This window comes from Schistocerca piceifrons, chromosome 6 (assembly GCF_021461385.2).
Source record: "Schistocerca piceifrons isolate TAMUIC-IGC-003096 chromosome 6, iqSchPice1.1, whole genome shotgun sequence".
NCBI classification, from domain to species: domain Eukaryota; kingdom Metazoa; phylum Arthropoda; class Insecta; order Orthoptera; family Acrididae; genus Schistocerca; species Schistocerca piceifrons.
Window position 1 is genome coordinate 277,644,590 of NC_060143.1, and position 15,520 is coordinate 277,660,109.

Below are 15,520 nucleotides of genomic sequence, written 5' to 3' on the forward strand. Positions count from 1 at the left end.
TTTAACCACATGTTGAAGACACTCACCACAGCACTCACCGAACACCTGTCCGGGCACCACAATCTGCCCTCGGTCAAACTCATAGAATGCTCACTGATGTTACATGCAACGCGCGTGTGTCTGACTAGCGGTCATTCATCGTCATGTGTCTCTGCCATCGCCTCTAGTGGTTTATATCGAGATTAGGTCGGTGTCACAGTTTCCTGTCTGATCAGTGTATATGTCTGACTCTGTACACAATCAATTCCCAACGTCCAAGCGACAAGAATTTACGCAAATTTAGTGTTTGACTAAAATTAATAAATAAGGCAAAATACTTGCTTTTTAAAGTTACAGTTTTACTTACTTATCCCGCTTTCTGCCAAATTAGTGACACTACTCTATCTTTTGCTTCATTGCTGTTGCAGCAAGCAAGAAAACATGTTTTTTTTTCCTACACACTTCGTTTAATACTTTTTACTACTCTTACTGTAGCCTATTATGTATTACATATTTATTACTCGTAACAGGAAAAGACCTTATGCTTTACTATATATTTATTTCTGTTAATGTACATTTCATTATTCTAACGCCAAACCACCTACTCGACAATATGTATGAAACCGATCTCTGCACTACCCCTTTTCTTTTATACATAAATTATTCTCAATACGGATTACTATAATACTGTTCCCATCAACTAGTTCCCTGCTATTTGAAACTGAAGCTTTTTTTCTTTCCTCTTCCTTTCACATATAATATTTTAGTCTTTCGCTTTCAAACTCGATACTTAACTGATCAGGGAATTATATCACTCGGGCAAAACAACTAAGTCGGGAGACTTTGATTTCACTTTTTCACGTAAACAACATATTTACTTCTTTTAGTTCTACTATAATCATTCGTCTTTGTGCAGTACCGTCAGTGTGCCTTAGAGAAAGCTAACAAAGATCTAAACTAACAGTCTATCCCACTAAGCATCACAGCGATTTGGACACTCGCCACAGATTTTCTTCAAGTAGCGTATAAAACCGAACGTGGTTCGCTTTAAAGATTCCTTTCCTTGCCCAAACATTGCGAAACATATGTGAATTGTGCAGGACTATAACATAATACGCATATCTCTACATACTCACTACAATTCCGACAATACCGATTCCCACCTTCTAGTCAGTAGCCGCTGTTCAATATGAGAGGGTTCTGGACCAGACCACTGTTCCAAAATACCGGAACACTCTTTCGCATTCCGCGCCGATTAATAACTCCTCCAATAAAATCCACAGACAACAACTGATTCGTTCACGTATTCGTTCTCTGTAACGAAATCCCATACAGTTAACTATTATCTACTGCCTGCAATTACTAAGCTACTGTACAGGATCCCACCGACTGCTTTAAACCGTTTCGTATTCGAATACAAACAACGAAAGTTACAATTCAGAATCTGGACTAACCAATGCAATATTAACGCAAAATATCTCTGTCGCCACCATTATCGCTGGATTTGCAGTATTCTCGCTGACATAGCGAAGTTTGAACTTTAAGTTCAACTACGGTCAGATAATAATGTGTATCCAATATGATCCAAAATGCTCTCCAAGCAAAACTGTACTGACTGTTAAAACCATGTAAGATCGTCGAGGAACCATTAACAACGAATAAACTTACATCTTTATTAGCAATAAATAGTAGTCATAGGTCCTCACGACTTCGAACAGCGGCCTGCTGCAGCTTTAAACACTATCTTTGCCACTCAGGGAGCTGCTTGATTGTAGCACTCACCACAACAGAATTGGGAACGACCTTTTATTCACTGCAGCTCTCTACAGCAATACATACACAACAACTTAAAAACATAACAAAATATTTTACAACAACAACGTTTCTAACTGTACATATGCCTACAGATCATTTCCGTAATCAGCTGAGACGACAAGAGAAAACTATTGCAAAGGCATGTTTTATCAAAAAATTAACTTCTGTAAAACAACAGTTTACAAACTGATCCAAGCGATTACATCTGAGCTGTAACCACACTTAATTTGAATATCCTAACGCGAATCCGAGTAATGTATGCTGGAGCTGTGCCCTAGCTACTGGTAATCTCTCTTTCTGTAGTCAGTCAATGCTTTCGCGTTACCTGCTGACACGTTGGGAAAGTTCGAACGGGGAAAGGCCGGACAGATAAGAATCTCGAAATACTGGCCGCCCTGTCACTTGTAATTAGAGCTGTTTGGAGTGTCAAAAACCCGTAACGTGTCACGGCTCCTTTGCGGCCAGGAAACAGCTTCCCAGACTTGTCGTCATCGTAGCACACAGCATGCTTTAGCGTGGCTGTTACTTGCACATACGTGCTATTAACATCTTAGCTATTCACGTGACGATATAAGAGACATGTACAAGATCCATCCACGTCAAATGAGCATTATAATAGTCAATCCTACCTTGGTAGTCACACATGATCGTGCCTGTATGGTGACGGATTGCCTTGCGTGCAGAAATCTAACAACGGGTGGGATTACTCAGAACAGGGTGTTCAATTAATCGTGTGATTATCTCCATGCTGGCGGCTAATTTGTTTATACTACACGTTGCCGACACTCCATCATTTATCTGCTTTCCTGATACTATCGTCTTTCATAGGGTTACTGACAAATGTAACTCTTCATCACTGAAGCATTGAATTGGTCCCACCACGAACTGTGAGGCCAATGCTTGCAAATGGTTTTTAGAGGCTGAAGTGGACAAACGTAGCAAAATTCAGTATTAGGGGCGTTTTGAATCTGAAGCAATGCAGTCAGTGTCACACGTCATTTCTGGTGGTGTAATGTGAGGGTAATTGTAGGAGAGATTGTAAGGTTAGAGATGTCGATCCTGTCCATGACAGATCGAATTTACTCTTATGTGTCTTTGATACCGCGAGGTAGTGTTACTGATTGGGAAGCCCCATTTTACTGGCACGATACGGTTTGGCTCCTGCAGATCCTTTGGTGGGCGAGTGTGTCAGTCTGAGTGGTGTAGTCTTGCAGAACGGACCTAGTGCGCGAAGGGCCTGTAATGGTGCGGACAAAAATTAATAACACGCTAAGGTGTCAAAGGTCATGGGATACAGATTACGATGGAATCGCGTACAAGAGGTATAAAAGTGTAGTCCATTGGCGGAGCTATCATTTGTATTCAAGTGATTCATGTGAAAAGATTTCCGACCTGATTCTGGCCACACGATGGGAGTTAACGGATTTTGAATGCGGAATAATAGTTCGAGCTACACGATTGGACTTCCCGTTTCGGGAATCGTTAGGGAATTCAATATTCCGAGAGCCACAGTGTCAAGAGTGCGCCGAGAATACCAAATTTCTAGTATTACCTCTCAGCACGGACAATGCAGTGGCCGATCACTTAACGACCGAGAGTAGCGGCGTTTGCATAGATCTGTCAGTGCTAACAGACAAGCAACACTGCGTGGGACATACAACGAACGTGTCCTTTAGGACAGTTCGGCGAAATTTGGCGTTAATGGAGTATGGAAGTAGACGACCGACGCGATTGCCTTTGATAATAGTAAGACATCGCCTGCAGCTCCTCTTCTGGGCTGACGACCATATCGGTTGTACCCTAGACTACTGGAAAACCGTGGCCTGGTCAGATGAGTCGCGACTGTAGTTGGTAAGAGCTGACGGTAGCGTTAGAGTGTGGCGCAGATCCCACTAAGTCATGGACCCCTATTTGTCAACAATTCACTGTGCAAGCTGGTCGTGCCTCCATAACGGAGTAGACTGTCTTCACATAGAATATACTGGTCCTCTGGTCCAACTGAACCCATCATGTTATGGCTATGTTCAGTTACTTGGAGACCATTTGCAGCCATTCGTGAACTTCGTATTCTCGAACAACTATGGAACTATTATGAATGAAAATGTGCCATGTGACCGGGCCATAACGGTTCGCGATTGGTTTGAAGGACGTTGTGGACTAATCGATCGAAAGATTTTCCCACCCAAATCGCAAGACATGAATGCCACTCAACCGTTACGGGACGTAACCGAGAGATCAGTCGTGGACAAAATCTAACACCGGATACACTTTTGACAGAAACACTTTTGCAATTATGGACGGCTATATAGGCAGCATGGTTCAACATTTCTGCAGGGAACTTCCAACGAATTGTTGAGTACACGCCAGATACAGCTGCAGCACTACGCCGTGGCAGAGAAGGCGAAGGACTTCCAATTATTGTTGAGTCCACGCCGTGTCCAGTTGCTGCACTACATCGGGGAAAAGAAAGTCTGACACGACACTAGTTGGTATCATGTGACATTTGTCACCTCCGTGTATACAGAACTAAGTTTATTTCGAAACTAAGGAAATGGCATTTAGTTCAGTGGCGATCCTGTAGTACCGAACGGCAATAGGAAACTCAACCCACATTGTATTTGGTGAATATCTTTGGTTGTAGAACGTGTGAAAATAGGCATATAGTGATGTAGTAGTTGTGGCTCAAGTAGAATAAATCAAGTGTTAATTAAATCAGTGCTAAAGTCATTTAGCCTAATCATCCTAAAGCTAGCATTTGGTAGAAATTATGAACGGAGTTGGAGGAGATTTAGACAGGACACGTGCCACTAGGTGCACGGCCAGATGCTTTCCCAAATTGGCAGGTACACCTTAAGTAAAAGTCTGCCCTGCTCTGCTGTCGTAACCAGCAAGTCCGTTGCTTACAAATTTCAGACAGCCAAAAAATGGTTCAAATGGCTCTGAGCATTATGGGACTTAACTTCTCAGGCCATCAGTCCCCTAGACTTAGTACTACTTAAACCTAACTAACCTAAGGACATCACACTCGTCTATGCCCAAGGCAGGATTCGAACCTGCGACCGTAGCAGCTGCGTGGTTCCGGACTGAAGCGCCTACACCCGCTCGGTCACCGCGTCCAACAGACAGCCAAAAAACTGCAAGTTCTTACACTGTCCAGTCACATCAGTGTGATAATCTGTCAAAAGCCTGAATAACCACATTTTGGTGCGTGGACCACTGTGAAACGTGCAGGAAGAGAAGTCAGCTGGGAAGGTACCGACAGGAATTTCGAGCCACGCCAGCTACTGCGACGTGGCTACCTGCACTACGTTCCTCGGCTGAGAAACCATGGCACGAACAGCCCGATCGATGTGGCACAACAGTTTGTCGCTTAAGTTTGGGAGTATGGTGGTCTGGTGCTCTTCGAACCCCGCACGTATACTGCGAGCTGTGTCACACGTGCCATTGTCCTACTATCAAATGTCATGAAGCCGAGGGAAAACAAACTGCATGCTAGGGTAGACACGATCCTCAAGAATAGCTACATCTTAGGCTGATCCGTTGTGCATACCAGAGTCAAGGGATCACCTACGGAATGCCACGAAAACATTCTCCAGACCACATAACTCCCTCCCCTGACGTGTGTGTTTGCTTTCAGTCGCTTCACACCGTAAACAACATAGGTCATCTGTCCGATGGAGCATAAAACGTGATTCATCTCAATAGGCCACTTGTCGCCTTTCAGTGAACGTCCGGTTGCCGTACTGCCGTAAACTCTCCAACCTTCGTAGCCAGTGAACAGTAGTCATCATGGGTCCATGAACCTCGCGCCCTCTATGGTGGCCCTTACACAATAACGTTCGCTGAACGATCTTCGAGCAGACACTATTGGAAGTCCTTTAGTTCATCCAGGTGGTCAGTGGCTCAACAGTTGCACGTCTATTCGCCCATACATATCTCCGCAGCCTTTGTTCACCCCTGTTGTCTATGCCTCCGGTACAAGGCAATAGGACAGTTGCCTCGGAGCGGGTTTTTTATAGCGCCATTCTGCCACGCACAATATCCTTTAACCACGGGGGCACATGAACAGTTTACAAAGGTTTCCACATTACGAAAATGACTGCACGGCTTCCCGTGTTTCCCAGACACTCTTCACATACCCACCACTGCTAGTGATGCCACCTTCCGCCTGTGACTGGTTACTGCATTTTGACTTTTAACGTAGGTTCTGGCATAAGAATTAAAGAGAAAGCGCGACATATATTTGTCGTCGAGTGACAGGAAGCGAACTGCTTTAACTTTCTGGTGCGATAGTGGGAAAAGTACGAGTGTATTATCAGATTACAAACATCTGGATGCACCGAAGCAACTGACACTAGCTAGAAGAGAGGTGAAGAAGCCGGACCACATGAGCAAGCAATGGATCAAGCACTTACAACACGAAATTCAGCAGCCAAGTGCTGCAGGAAACAGCAAATGTTAGTGTCTCAAATTGCTGCGGAAGAGTAGTTTACAATTGCCACAGTAGGCGAGTATGTATAGTTGTAGAGGTAGGCTAGACAGTGTGCTCAAAATTGTATAAGAATTTTGAATGTTATTAGGCGTTAGGAAATATTTAGCAGCAGTTGTGGTAATGATATAGTGAAAATGAAGCCAATGTTAACGACAGATAAGATCAAACACGCGAGTGTCTTAAGATGAGGATGATTGTCAATGTAACACAGGGAAAAAGGTATAATTGCTAACGATGTGCGAAATGAAACGGGAGAATACGTCAGAGCAGAAGTAGTACCATAGGAGTAATTTGACAGAACTTTCGTTTGACAAGAACGCAGGCGAAGAAAGCGCGGTAAATTTGACCACATTCCAGATGACATGCACGAGGGAATTAGTTACTTAGTTAGTCACATGTTCCATAAATCATTTGAACATTCCTTTTATCAAAATTATGCATGCATGATCTACGCCATCCCAAAAACTGAGGCGTAAAAAGTACTAGCAAACACAGACAGTGGCGGTGTTACGTATAGCGAACTATCAAACGAAGAACAAAATTTAAAAGTGAATATGTTTTGGGAATTTATAGAGAGGCGAGGGAGAAATTCAAAGGAAATAAAAGAGAAATTAAAAAGGAAATTAAAGTGACTAATGATGGGCAAGGAAAGCAGACGAAAGCAATACCGAGAGAACTGAGCGTCGCGGAAATGTTCAAAACATGGAGGAGAGCAACAGATGAGGAAATAAAATTAGTACAGGATGAACAGCAGACAAAGAACAAAGAAGTAAAGGAATGTGCAGGTTGACCGGAAACTAAAGTTGAAGAAATACGAGAGCAGCAGAAATAACAGCATGAGACAATAATGAGAGAAATATTAGTGATAGCATTCCTGGCACATATGACGCGCAAATGCAATTTGGAATTGCTGCATACATAATTAAAATCTATCAAAATGTGGAAAGTCTGAACCAACTTGTAGAGAAAGTACAAAAAGTACAGTAAACCGTCGAAAACAGGTAGAGCAGGCAGTAAGTAACAACCTACACAGTGACATAGTATTAGTAAAGGCTCCAACGGCATTAACAGCTAGAAGTGGGTCCTCATTAAAGAAAGATTGCTTACGTTGTCAACCAAATGGACGTCGAAGTATATGATTGTGGGACAGGCTTCTAAAATGAACACTTAACCTACGCAGAATTCGAGAACATGTTTCTAAACAAATACTGGTCGAAAGGTAAGCGGGAGAGTATCCTAATTTCCACATGCAGTCGTCCATATAATAAAAGGAGGAATGGAATATACAGCGATGTCTTAGAAGAAGAACTCGAAAGGAATCAATACCCTGAGGTCCCGCACGACAAAATGGACATGGTGCTGTAGGTAGTATAAAGATTATTTCGCGAGGTAGGCAGACACATGATAAGAATAATCGTAGTCTCAGTGTAATAGGCCAGAACAATATTCGCGCAGCTAGGACGCGATAAGAGACAGCTGAAAATGCAAAGAGAGAACTTTTACAGTATGGTACCGCAGCACGAAATGTGCTGCTAGCAAGAGAGTAGAAACGAACATTGGCCAGAGGCGACGGGAGATACAGTTTCAGATATCACGAAGGCCGAAGCACAGGTAGCCGAGAAGAAAGAGGGTGCGGCTCGCACCAAGAAAGATACGAACGATGGAGACCAAAAAGGCCTGGCAGCCAATGAGAGCGTGGAAAACATACGAGTACATTTGTTCCGGCCTTTGCCCGCTCTATAATGAATGTTATGGACACACTAGTGGCAGCAGATGGCGCGAAAACATTTGTGTGGCTTAGACAGATATATTAAGTGATGAACAGGAAGACCTGATAGAGCACAATCTCATGATGAAGTATGCATGTGGGTGAAGAACAAGGTCATTAGTTGATTAGGAAAGCCAGAAATGTGTGATCGCAAATAACGAGTATAATACGCCTCTGAAGTCAAGAGCTGAAATAAAAAATTTCCTGGTTATCAGATTCGAGATAAAAAGGGGCTATGGGTGAATATGGAAAAACTATTAACGGTGAAATACTACTGTAAGTCTAAATAAAAGACAAATTACGTCGCATGGACGCTGCAGTCGGGCGCAGTTTACAAGCAAAGGTCATTATATCAACCGAATGGTTGACAGAACACCATTCAGAAATAGATGATGGAAGTAATGAAAAAATATTTTACGGAATAAACGGAAGATAACTGTTGTGTCTAGACAAGACAGCCTAGACACAATGAGAGGATGCCGAAAGGCACGCGCTTAAACTCACGCAGCTGGCGTGAGGTCTGAAACAGGATACGTAATGAATGCTATAAAGGAAAGTACGTAGCTTCTGGAATACTTAACTTTAATCCACATTTGTAGAACATCGCTCTTGATGATACATTAATAGAATCTCAATATCAATTGAATACGGCGGCCTGCTAGGTCGTAGTAAATGTAGCTGAAGGCTATGCTAACTATCGTCTCGGCAAATGAGACCGTATTTGTCAGTGAACCGTTCCTTGCAAAGTCGGCTGTACAACTGGGGCGAGTGCCAGTACGTCTCTCTAGACCTGCCGTGTGGTGGCGCTCGGTCTCCAATTACTGACAGTGGCGACACGCGGATCCGACGTATACTAATGGACCGCGGCCGATTTAAAGGCTACCACCTAGCAAGTGTGGTGTCTGGCGGTGACACCACAATAACAGTGAAATTTTATTACAAAGTGACAGCCGACAAGGTACAAGGTTTCTTCCCCCCACATACCTAGTGGCAGCATTTGAAGACGGAGTAGAAGAGGAAATTTCGGTAGGCAGTAAACAGTAAACTCGGACTAGTGAAGAAGAATGTGATCTTTCCGAGGAGAAAGTGAAAAGAAAAATAAACGGTATCACAGATCTAGGATATGAAGAAAGATCTACCAAATGACCTGGATTAATAAAGGAGGCATGATGCAGAATAAAGATAAAATCTCACAAAGCGTATTTTTGCTGCCTTATCAAATACCACAGGCCAGAGAAGAAGCTGTAGTGAAGGAATTACAGAAAATCCTGCTAGCAGGCGTGATTGAAAGAGCTCGTAATCAATAAAACAATCCTTTAGTCATGGTGACAAAGAAAGGCAGTGTGAGGCTTGTTTTAGACATACGCCAAGCCAACAATGTATCTGAACCAGATAGCGATCGCGCAGCGGTCATAGACGAACTTATATAAAACTTCAAATGGGTGGAAGTGTTTACCAGTCTCGCCTGAACATCAACAGGCTTTCAAGTCCTACTAAATACAGAGTTTAGACAAAAAACAATCATTTTATATGAAGGACAGAGCTATCATGCTGAAACAATCCCTCTGAATTAAATGTGTTTGTATTAGCTTTCATCAGAAAGCCAGACTGTTAGAGAGAGAATATTGTCAATGAGGAGCGCTGTTGGCAAGCGGTGTGCACTCAACACTCGTGAGGCACATTGAGGAGCTACTTGACTGAACGGCTCCAGTGTCATAAACACAACAGCCAAGAGAGCTGTGTGCTTACCACATACCCCTGCATGTGGACGATATTTTGACTGCTAGTCGTACGTGGGAAGACACCTGAAGACGGTGGAAGAGATATTCGAAATATGTCCACTTGCTGGTTCAGCACCTAACAAAAAAAAATCGGAGTTTAGACAGTAAGAGATAACGTTCACAGATCAAATTATCGAACCATGAGGGATCAGATACGACCAAAGCAAGCTGATGGCAATACGAGATGCCCAAATACGGATAAATGGGAACCAATTAAATAGCTTCTTCCGTCTCTGGGGATTGTTTCATCACTTCGTTGATGAAAAAGCCTTAAATAGTGAGGCTTACACAGAATTTTGAAGAACGACAATGTATGGTTTTACTGGAAGGAGTATACAGAAGTAAAGAAGTTTCACTGTCATCAAAAGCATTCGGACATCTGGCAGAAAATAACTTACAAGCTCGTGGTGCCCTCCACCGGTAATGCTGGAATTCAGTATGGTGTTGGCCCACCCTTATCCTTGATGACAGCTTCCACTCACGCAGGCATACGTTAAATCAGGTGCTGGAAGGTTTCTTGGGGAATGGCAGCCCATTCTTCACGGAGTGCTGCACTAAGGAGAGGTATCGATGTCGGTCGGTGAGGCCTGGCACGAAGTCGACGTTCCAAAACATCCCAAAGGTGTTCTATAGGATTCTGGTCAAGGTTCTGTGGAAGCCAGTTCATTACAGGGATGTTATTGTCGTGCAACCACTCCGCCACAGGCCGTGCATTATGAACAGGCGCTCGATCGTGTTGAAAGACCCAGTCCCCATCCCGGAATTGGTCTACAACAGTGAGAAGCAAGCAAGTGCTTAAAATATCAATGTAGGCCTGTGCTGTGATAGTTCCACACATGAAAAACACGACCACACCATAACACCACCGCCTCTGAGTTTTACCGTTGGCACTACACATGCTGGCAGATGACGTTCACCGGGCATTGGCCATACCTACACGCTACCATCCCCAATTTGTGTATCGTAATTTGTCACTCCACACAACGTTTTTCCACTACTCAATCGTCCAATGTTTTCGCTCCTTACACCAAGCGAAGCGTCGTTTGGCATTTACCGCATGATGTGTGGCTTATGAGCAGCAGCTCGACCATGAAACCCATGTTTTCTCTCCTCCCGCCTAACTGTCATAGTACTTGCAGTGGATCCTGATGCAGTTTGGAATTCCTGTGTGATGGTCTGGATAGAAGTGTGCCTATTACACATTACGAGCGTCTTCAAATATCGGCGGTCTCTGTCAGTCAACAGACGAGGTCTGCCTATACGCTTTTGTGCTGTACGTGACCCGTAACATTTCCACTTCACTATCACATCAGAAACAGAGGACCTAGGTATGTTTAGGAGTGTGGAAATCACGTGTACAGGCGTATGACACAAGTGACACCTAGTCACCTGACCACATTCGAAGTCCGTGTGTTCCGCGGAGCGCCCCATTGTGCTCTCTCACGATGCCTAGTGACTACTGAGGTCGCTGATATGGAGTACCTGGCAGTAGGTGGCGGCATAATGCACCCTATATGGAAAACATATGTTTTTGGGGTGTCCGGAAACTTTTGATCACACAGTGTATATGACGCACCAATACTGACATGGCACACCAAGATATGACGGAAACCTTTTACGTAGGCTGTGATACATCGGATAATCAGCTTTAAGTCCAATTCTAGCCAAAGAGAAGCTGAAGTAGGAAAGGAAATGATCAAAACAGTGGCCTTTGGCAGTCTATGTTAACAGTATATAAGCAGGAATATTTCATAACTGGAAAAGGAGACATGGCAATAGTTTTCGGTTTTGGGGAAAGCTTAGGTATTATCTTACCAGATGAAAATCGTAAGGCCTTCTCTTTTATGTTAACTAACAAGTTGTACCATGGCAGATTGACGAGTTGGCCTCTTGCCGTCCAGGAATGTAATTTTAACGTATGATATGCGTTGTCAAAAGGACTTCTTATCTCATACATGACATAAGAATTATGTCACTGAAATAGTTTAAATAAAGAGGATTGGAGAGTAAGTATTGAAAAGACATGCATTTTCGTTTCGCACTCCTTTAATGCTTTTATCATTTTCAGTCTTGCAATTGCATGTTCTTGTTGCTCTTATATTTCTATGCATACTGATACACGAGAGAGTATGTGAGCTATGTGGTTTGTGTCATTTTTCTTTAAATTCAGTGCTCTCTCTCTCTCTAGCAGTGCGGAGTGGCCTTGCGGTTTGAGGCGCCATGTCACGGACTGCGCGGCCCCTCCCGCAGGAGGTTCGAGTCCTTCCTCGGGAAAGGGTGTGTTGTTCTTAGCGTAAGGTAGTTTAAGTGGTGTGTGAGTCTAGGGATCGATGAGCTGAGCAGTTTGTTCCCTTAGGAATTCACACGCATTTAAACATTTCTCTCTCTCTCTCTCTCTCTCTCTCTCTCTCTCTCTCTCTTTCTCCTGTAGCCATAATGATTTGCTTTCCGTCCTTGACTACTGAGCTAGAGAGAATGGGTGTGCGGTTTGAACTGTAGAGGCCAAAGAAGTCCTTAACTTATACTCCCAAGTAGTAGTACCAATCCTTATGTAAAGTCTCATAGTGCTCAGAGCCATTTGAACCAATCCTTAAAATCCGTCTTTTCCCGTATTTTTGATGCGGCAATGTATGTCAGGTTGTGGGATGGAGTTCCATGTCCGTTGCACTTCGTCTATGAATACAGGAACGGTTAAAACTGGCCGAAGATGACGCTGAAGTTATCGTCCGATGATGTTCCATATGTGTTCGACTGGAGATACATCCCGTGATCGAACAGGCCAATGCAACATGTGGGCACTCCATAGAGCATGTTGGGTTACCGCAGTGTTATGCAGGCGAGCGTCATCCTATTGGAAAACCACCACTTAATGCTACGCATGAATGGCAGCAGAACAGGTAGAACCACAAGACTGACGTACAAATTTGCTGTAAGGGTGCGTGGGATAACGATGAGAGTGCTCCTGCTGCCATACGAAATCGTATCCCAGACCATAACTCGAGGGATTGGTCCTTCGTGTCTAGGATGCAGACATGTCAGCTTGTCTCCTTCTCACCAACACATGGCCTTCACTGGCACAGAAATAGCTTTCATCAGAACACCCAACAGACCTCCACCCTGCCATCCACTGAGCTTTCACTTGACACCAATGAAGTCGCAAACGGCTGTGGTTAGGTGTCAGGAAATGCACGCTGTTCTAGGCGCTTCAGTCCGGAACCGCGCGACTGCTACGGTCGCAGGTTCGAATCCTGCCTCGGGCATGGATGTGTGTGATGTCCTTAGGTTAGTTAGGTTTAAGTAGTTCTAAGTTCTAGGGGACAGACGACCACAGATGTTAAGTCCCATAGTGCTCAGAGCCATTTGAACCATTTTTGAACCAGATTGCGCTATGGTTGGCCCGCTAGATGGCGCTGCCATAGGTCAAACGGATATCAACTGCGTTTTTTTTAAATGAGAACCCCCACTTTTTTTACAAAAAATGGTTCAAATGGCTCTGAGCACTATGGGACTCAACTTCTGAGGTCATCAGTCCCCTAGAACTTAGAACTAGTTAAACCTAACTAATCTAAGGACATCACAAACATCCATGCCCGAGGCAGGATTCGAACCTGCGACCGTAGCGGTCTTGCGGTTCCAGGCTGCAGCGCCTTTAACCGCACGGCCACTTCGGCCGGCTTTTTTTTTTGTTTTTTACATATTCGTGTAGTGCGTAAAGATATATGAATGTTTTAGTTGGACAACTTTTTGGCCTTGTGCGAGATGGCGCTGTAATAGTCACAAACATATGCCTCACAATTTTAAACAAACAGTTGGTAACAGGTAGGTTTTTTTAAATTAAAATACAGAACGTAGGTACGTTTGAACATTTTATTTCGGTTGTTCATGTAGCATCGTGAACTTATCATTTCTGAGAACGCATGCTGTTACAGCGTGATTACCTGTAAATACCACATTAATGCAATAAATGTTCAAAATAATGTCCGTCAACCTCAATGCACTTGGCAATACGTGTAACGACATTCCTCTCAACAGCGAGTATTTCGCCTGCCCTAATATTCGGACATGCTTTGACAATGCGCTGACGCATGTTGTCAGGCGTTGTCGGTGGATAACGATAGCAAATATCCTTCAACTTTCCCCAGAGAAAGAAATCCGTGGACGTCAGATCCGGTGAACGTGCGGGTCATGCTATGGTGCTTCGACGACCAATCCACCTGTGATGAAATATGCTATTCAGTACCGCTTCAGCTGCACGCGAGCTATGTGCTAGGCATCCATCATGTTGGAAGTACATCGCCATTCTGTCATGCAGTGAAACATCTTGTAGTAACTTTGGTAGAACATTACGTACGAAATCAGCATACATTGCACCATTTAGATTGCCATCGATAATATGGGGGCCAATTATCCTTCCTCCCATAATGCCGCACCATATATTAACCCGCCAAGGTCGCTGATGGTCCACTTGTCGCAGCCATCGTGGATTTTCCGTTGCCCAATAGTGCATATTATGCCGGTTTACGTTACCGCTGTTGGAGAATGACGTTTCGTCGCTAAATAGAACGCGTGCTCTCTCTCTGGCTCTGAGCACTATGGGACTGAACATCTATGGCCATCAGTCCCCTAGAACTTAGAACTACTCAAACCTAACCAACCTAAGGAAATCACACAACACCAAGTCATCACGAGGCAGAGAAAATCCCTGACCCCGCTGGGAATCGAACCCGGGAACCCGGGCGTGGGAAGCGAGAACGCTACCGCACGACCACGAGCTGCGGACTAGAACGCGTGCAAAAAAATGTGTCATCGTTCCGTAATTTCTCTTTTGCCCAGTGGCAGAACTGTACAAGACGTTCAAAGTCGTCGCCATGCAGTTCCTGGTGCATAGAAATATGGCACGGGTACAATCGATGTTGATGTAGCATTCTCACCACCGACGTTTTTGAGATTCCCGATTCTCGCGCGATTTGTCTGCTACAGCAGCTAAAACACCTACTTGGGCATCATCATTTGTTACAGGTCTTGGTTGACGTTTCACATGTGGCTGAACACTCCCTGTTTCCTTAAATAACGTAACTATCCGGCGAACGGTTCGGACACTTGAATGATGTCGTCCAGGATACCGAGCAGCATACATAGCACACGCCCATTGGGCATTTTGATCACAGTAGCCATACATCACCACGATATCGACCTCCGCAATTGGTAAACGGTCCATTTTAGCACGGGTAATGTATCACGAAGCAAATACCGTCCGCACTGGCGGAATTTTGCATGATACCACGTACTTATACATTTGTGACTATTACAGCGCCATCTACCACTAAGCGAAAAAAGTGGTCCAACTACAACATTCATATTTCTTTACGTACTACACGAATACGTAATAAATATGGGGGTTTCTATTTTTAAAAAACTCAGTTGATATCCGTTTGAACTATGGCAGCGCCATCTAGCGGGCCACCGTAGCGCCATCTGGTTTCCCCCTTGAAGCTAGACGAGTTTCGTTCTTTGTAGTTTTTTCGTTTGATGCTTATTTCGTGAGATATTTGGCCCAGTCACTATCAATGGACCACCCTGTATACACTGACCGAAAAAAAATCACAATACCAAAGAATAGTTAATTCACAATAATTAAGTTGCAGGGTGCCTTTGTCTAGGTAACGTATTTAAATGATTAATATT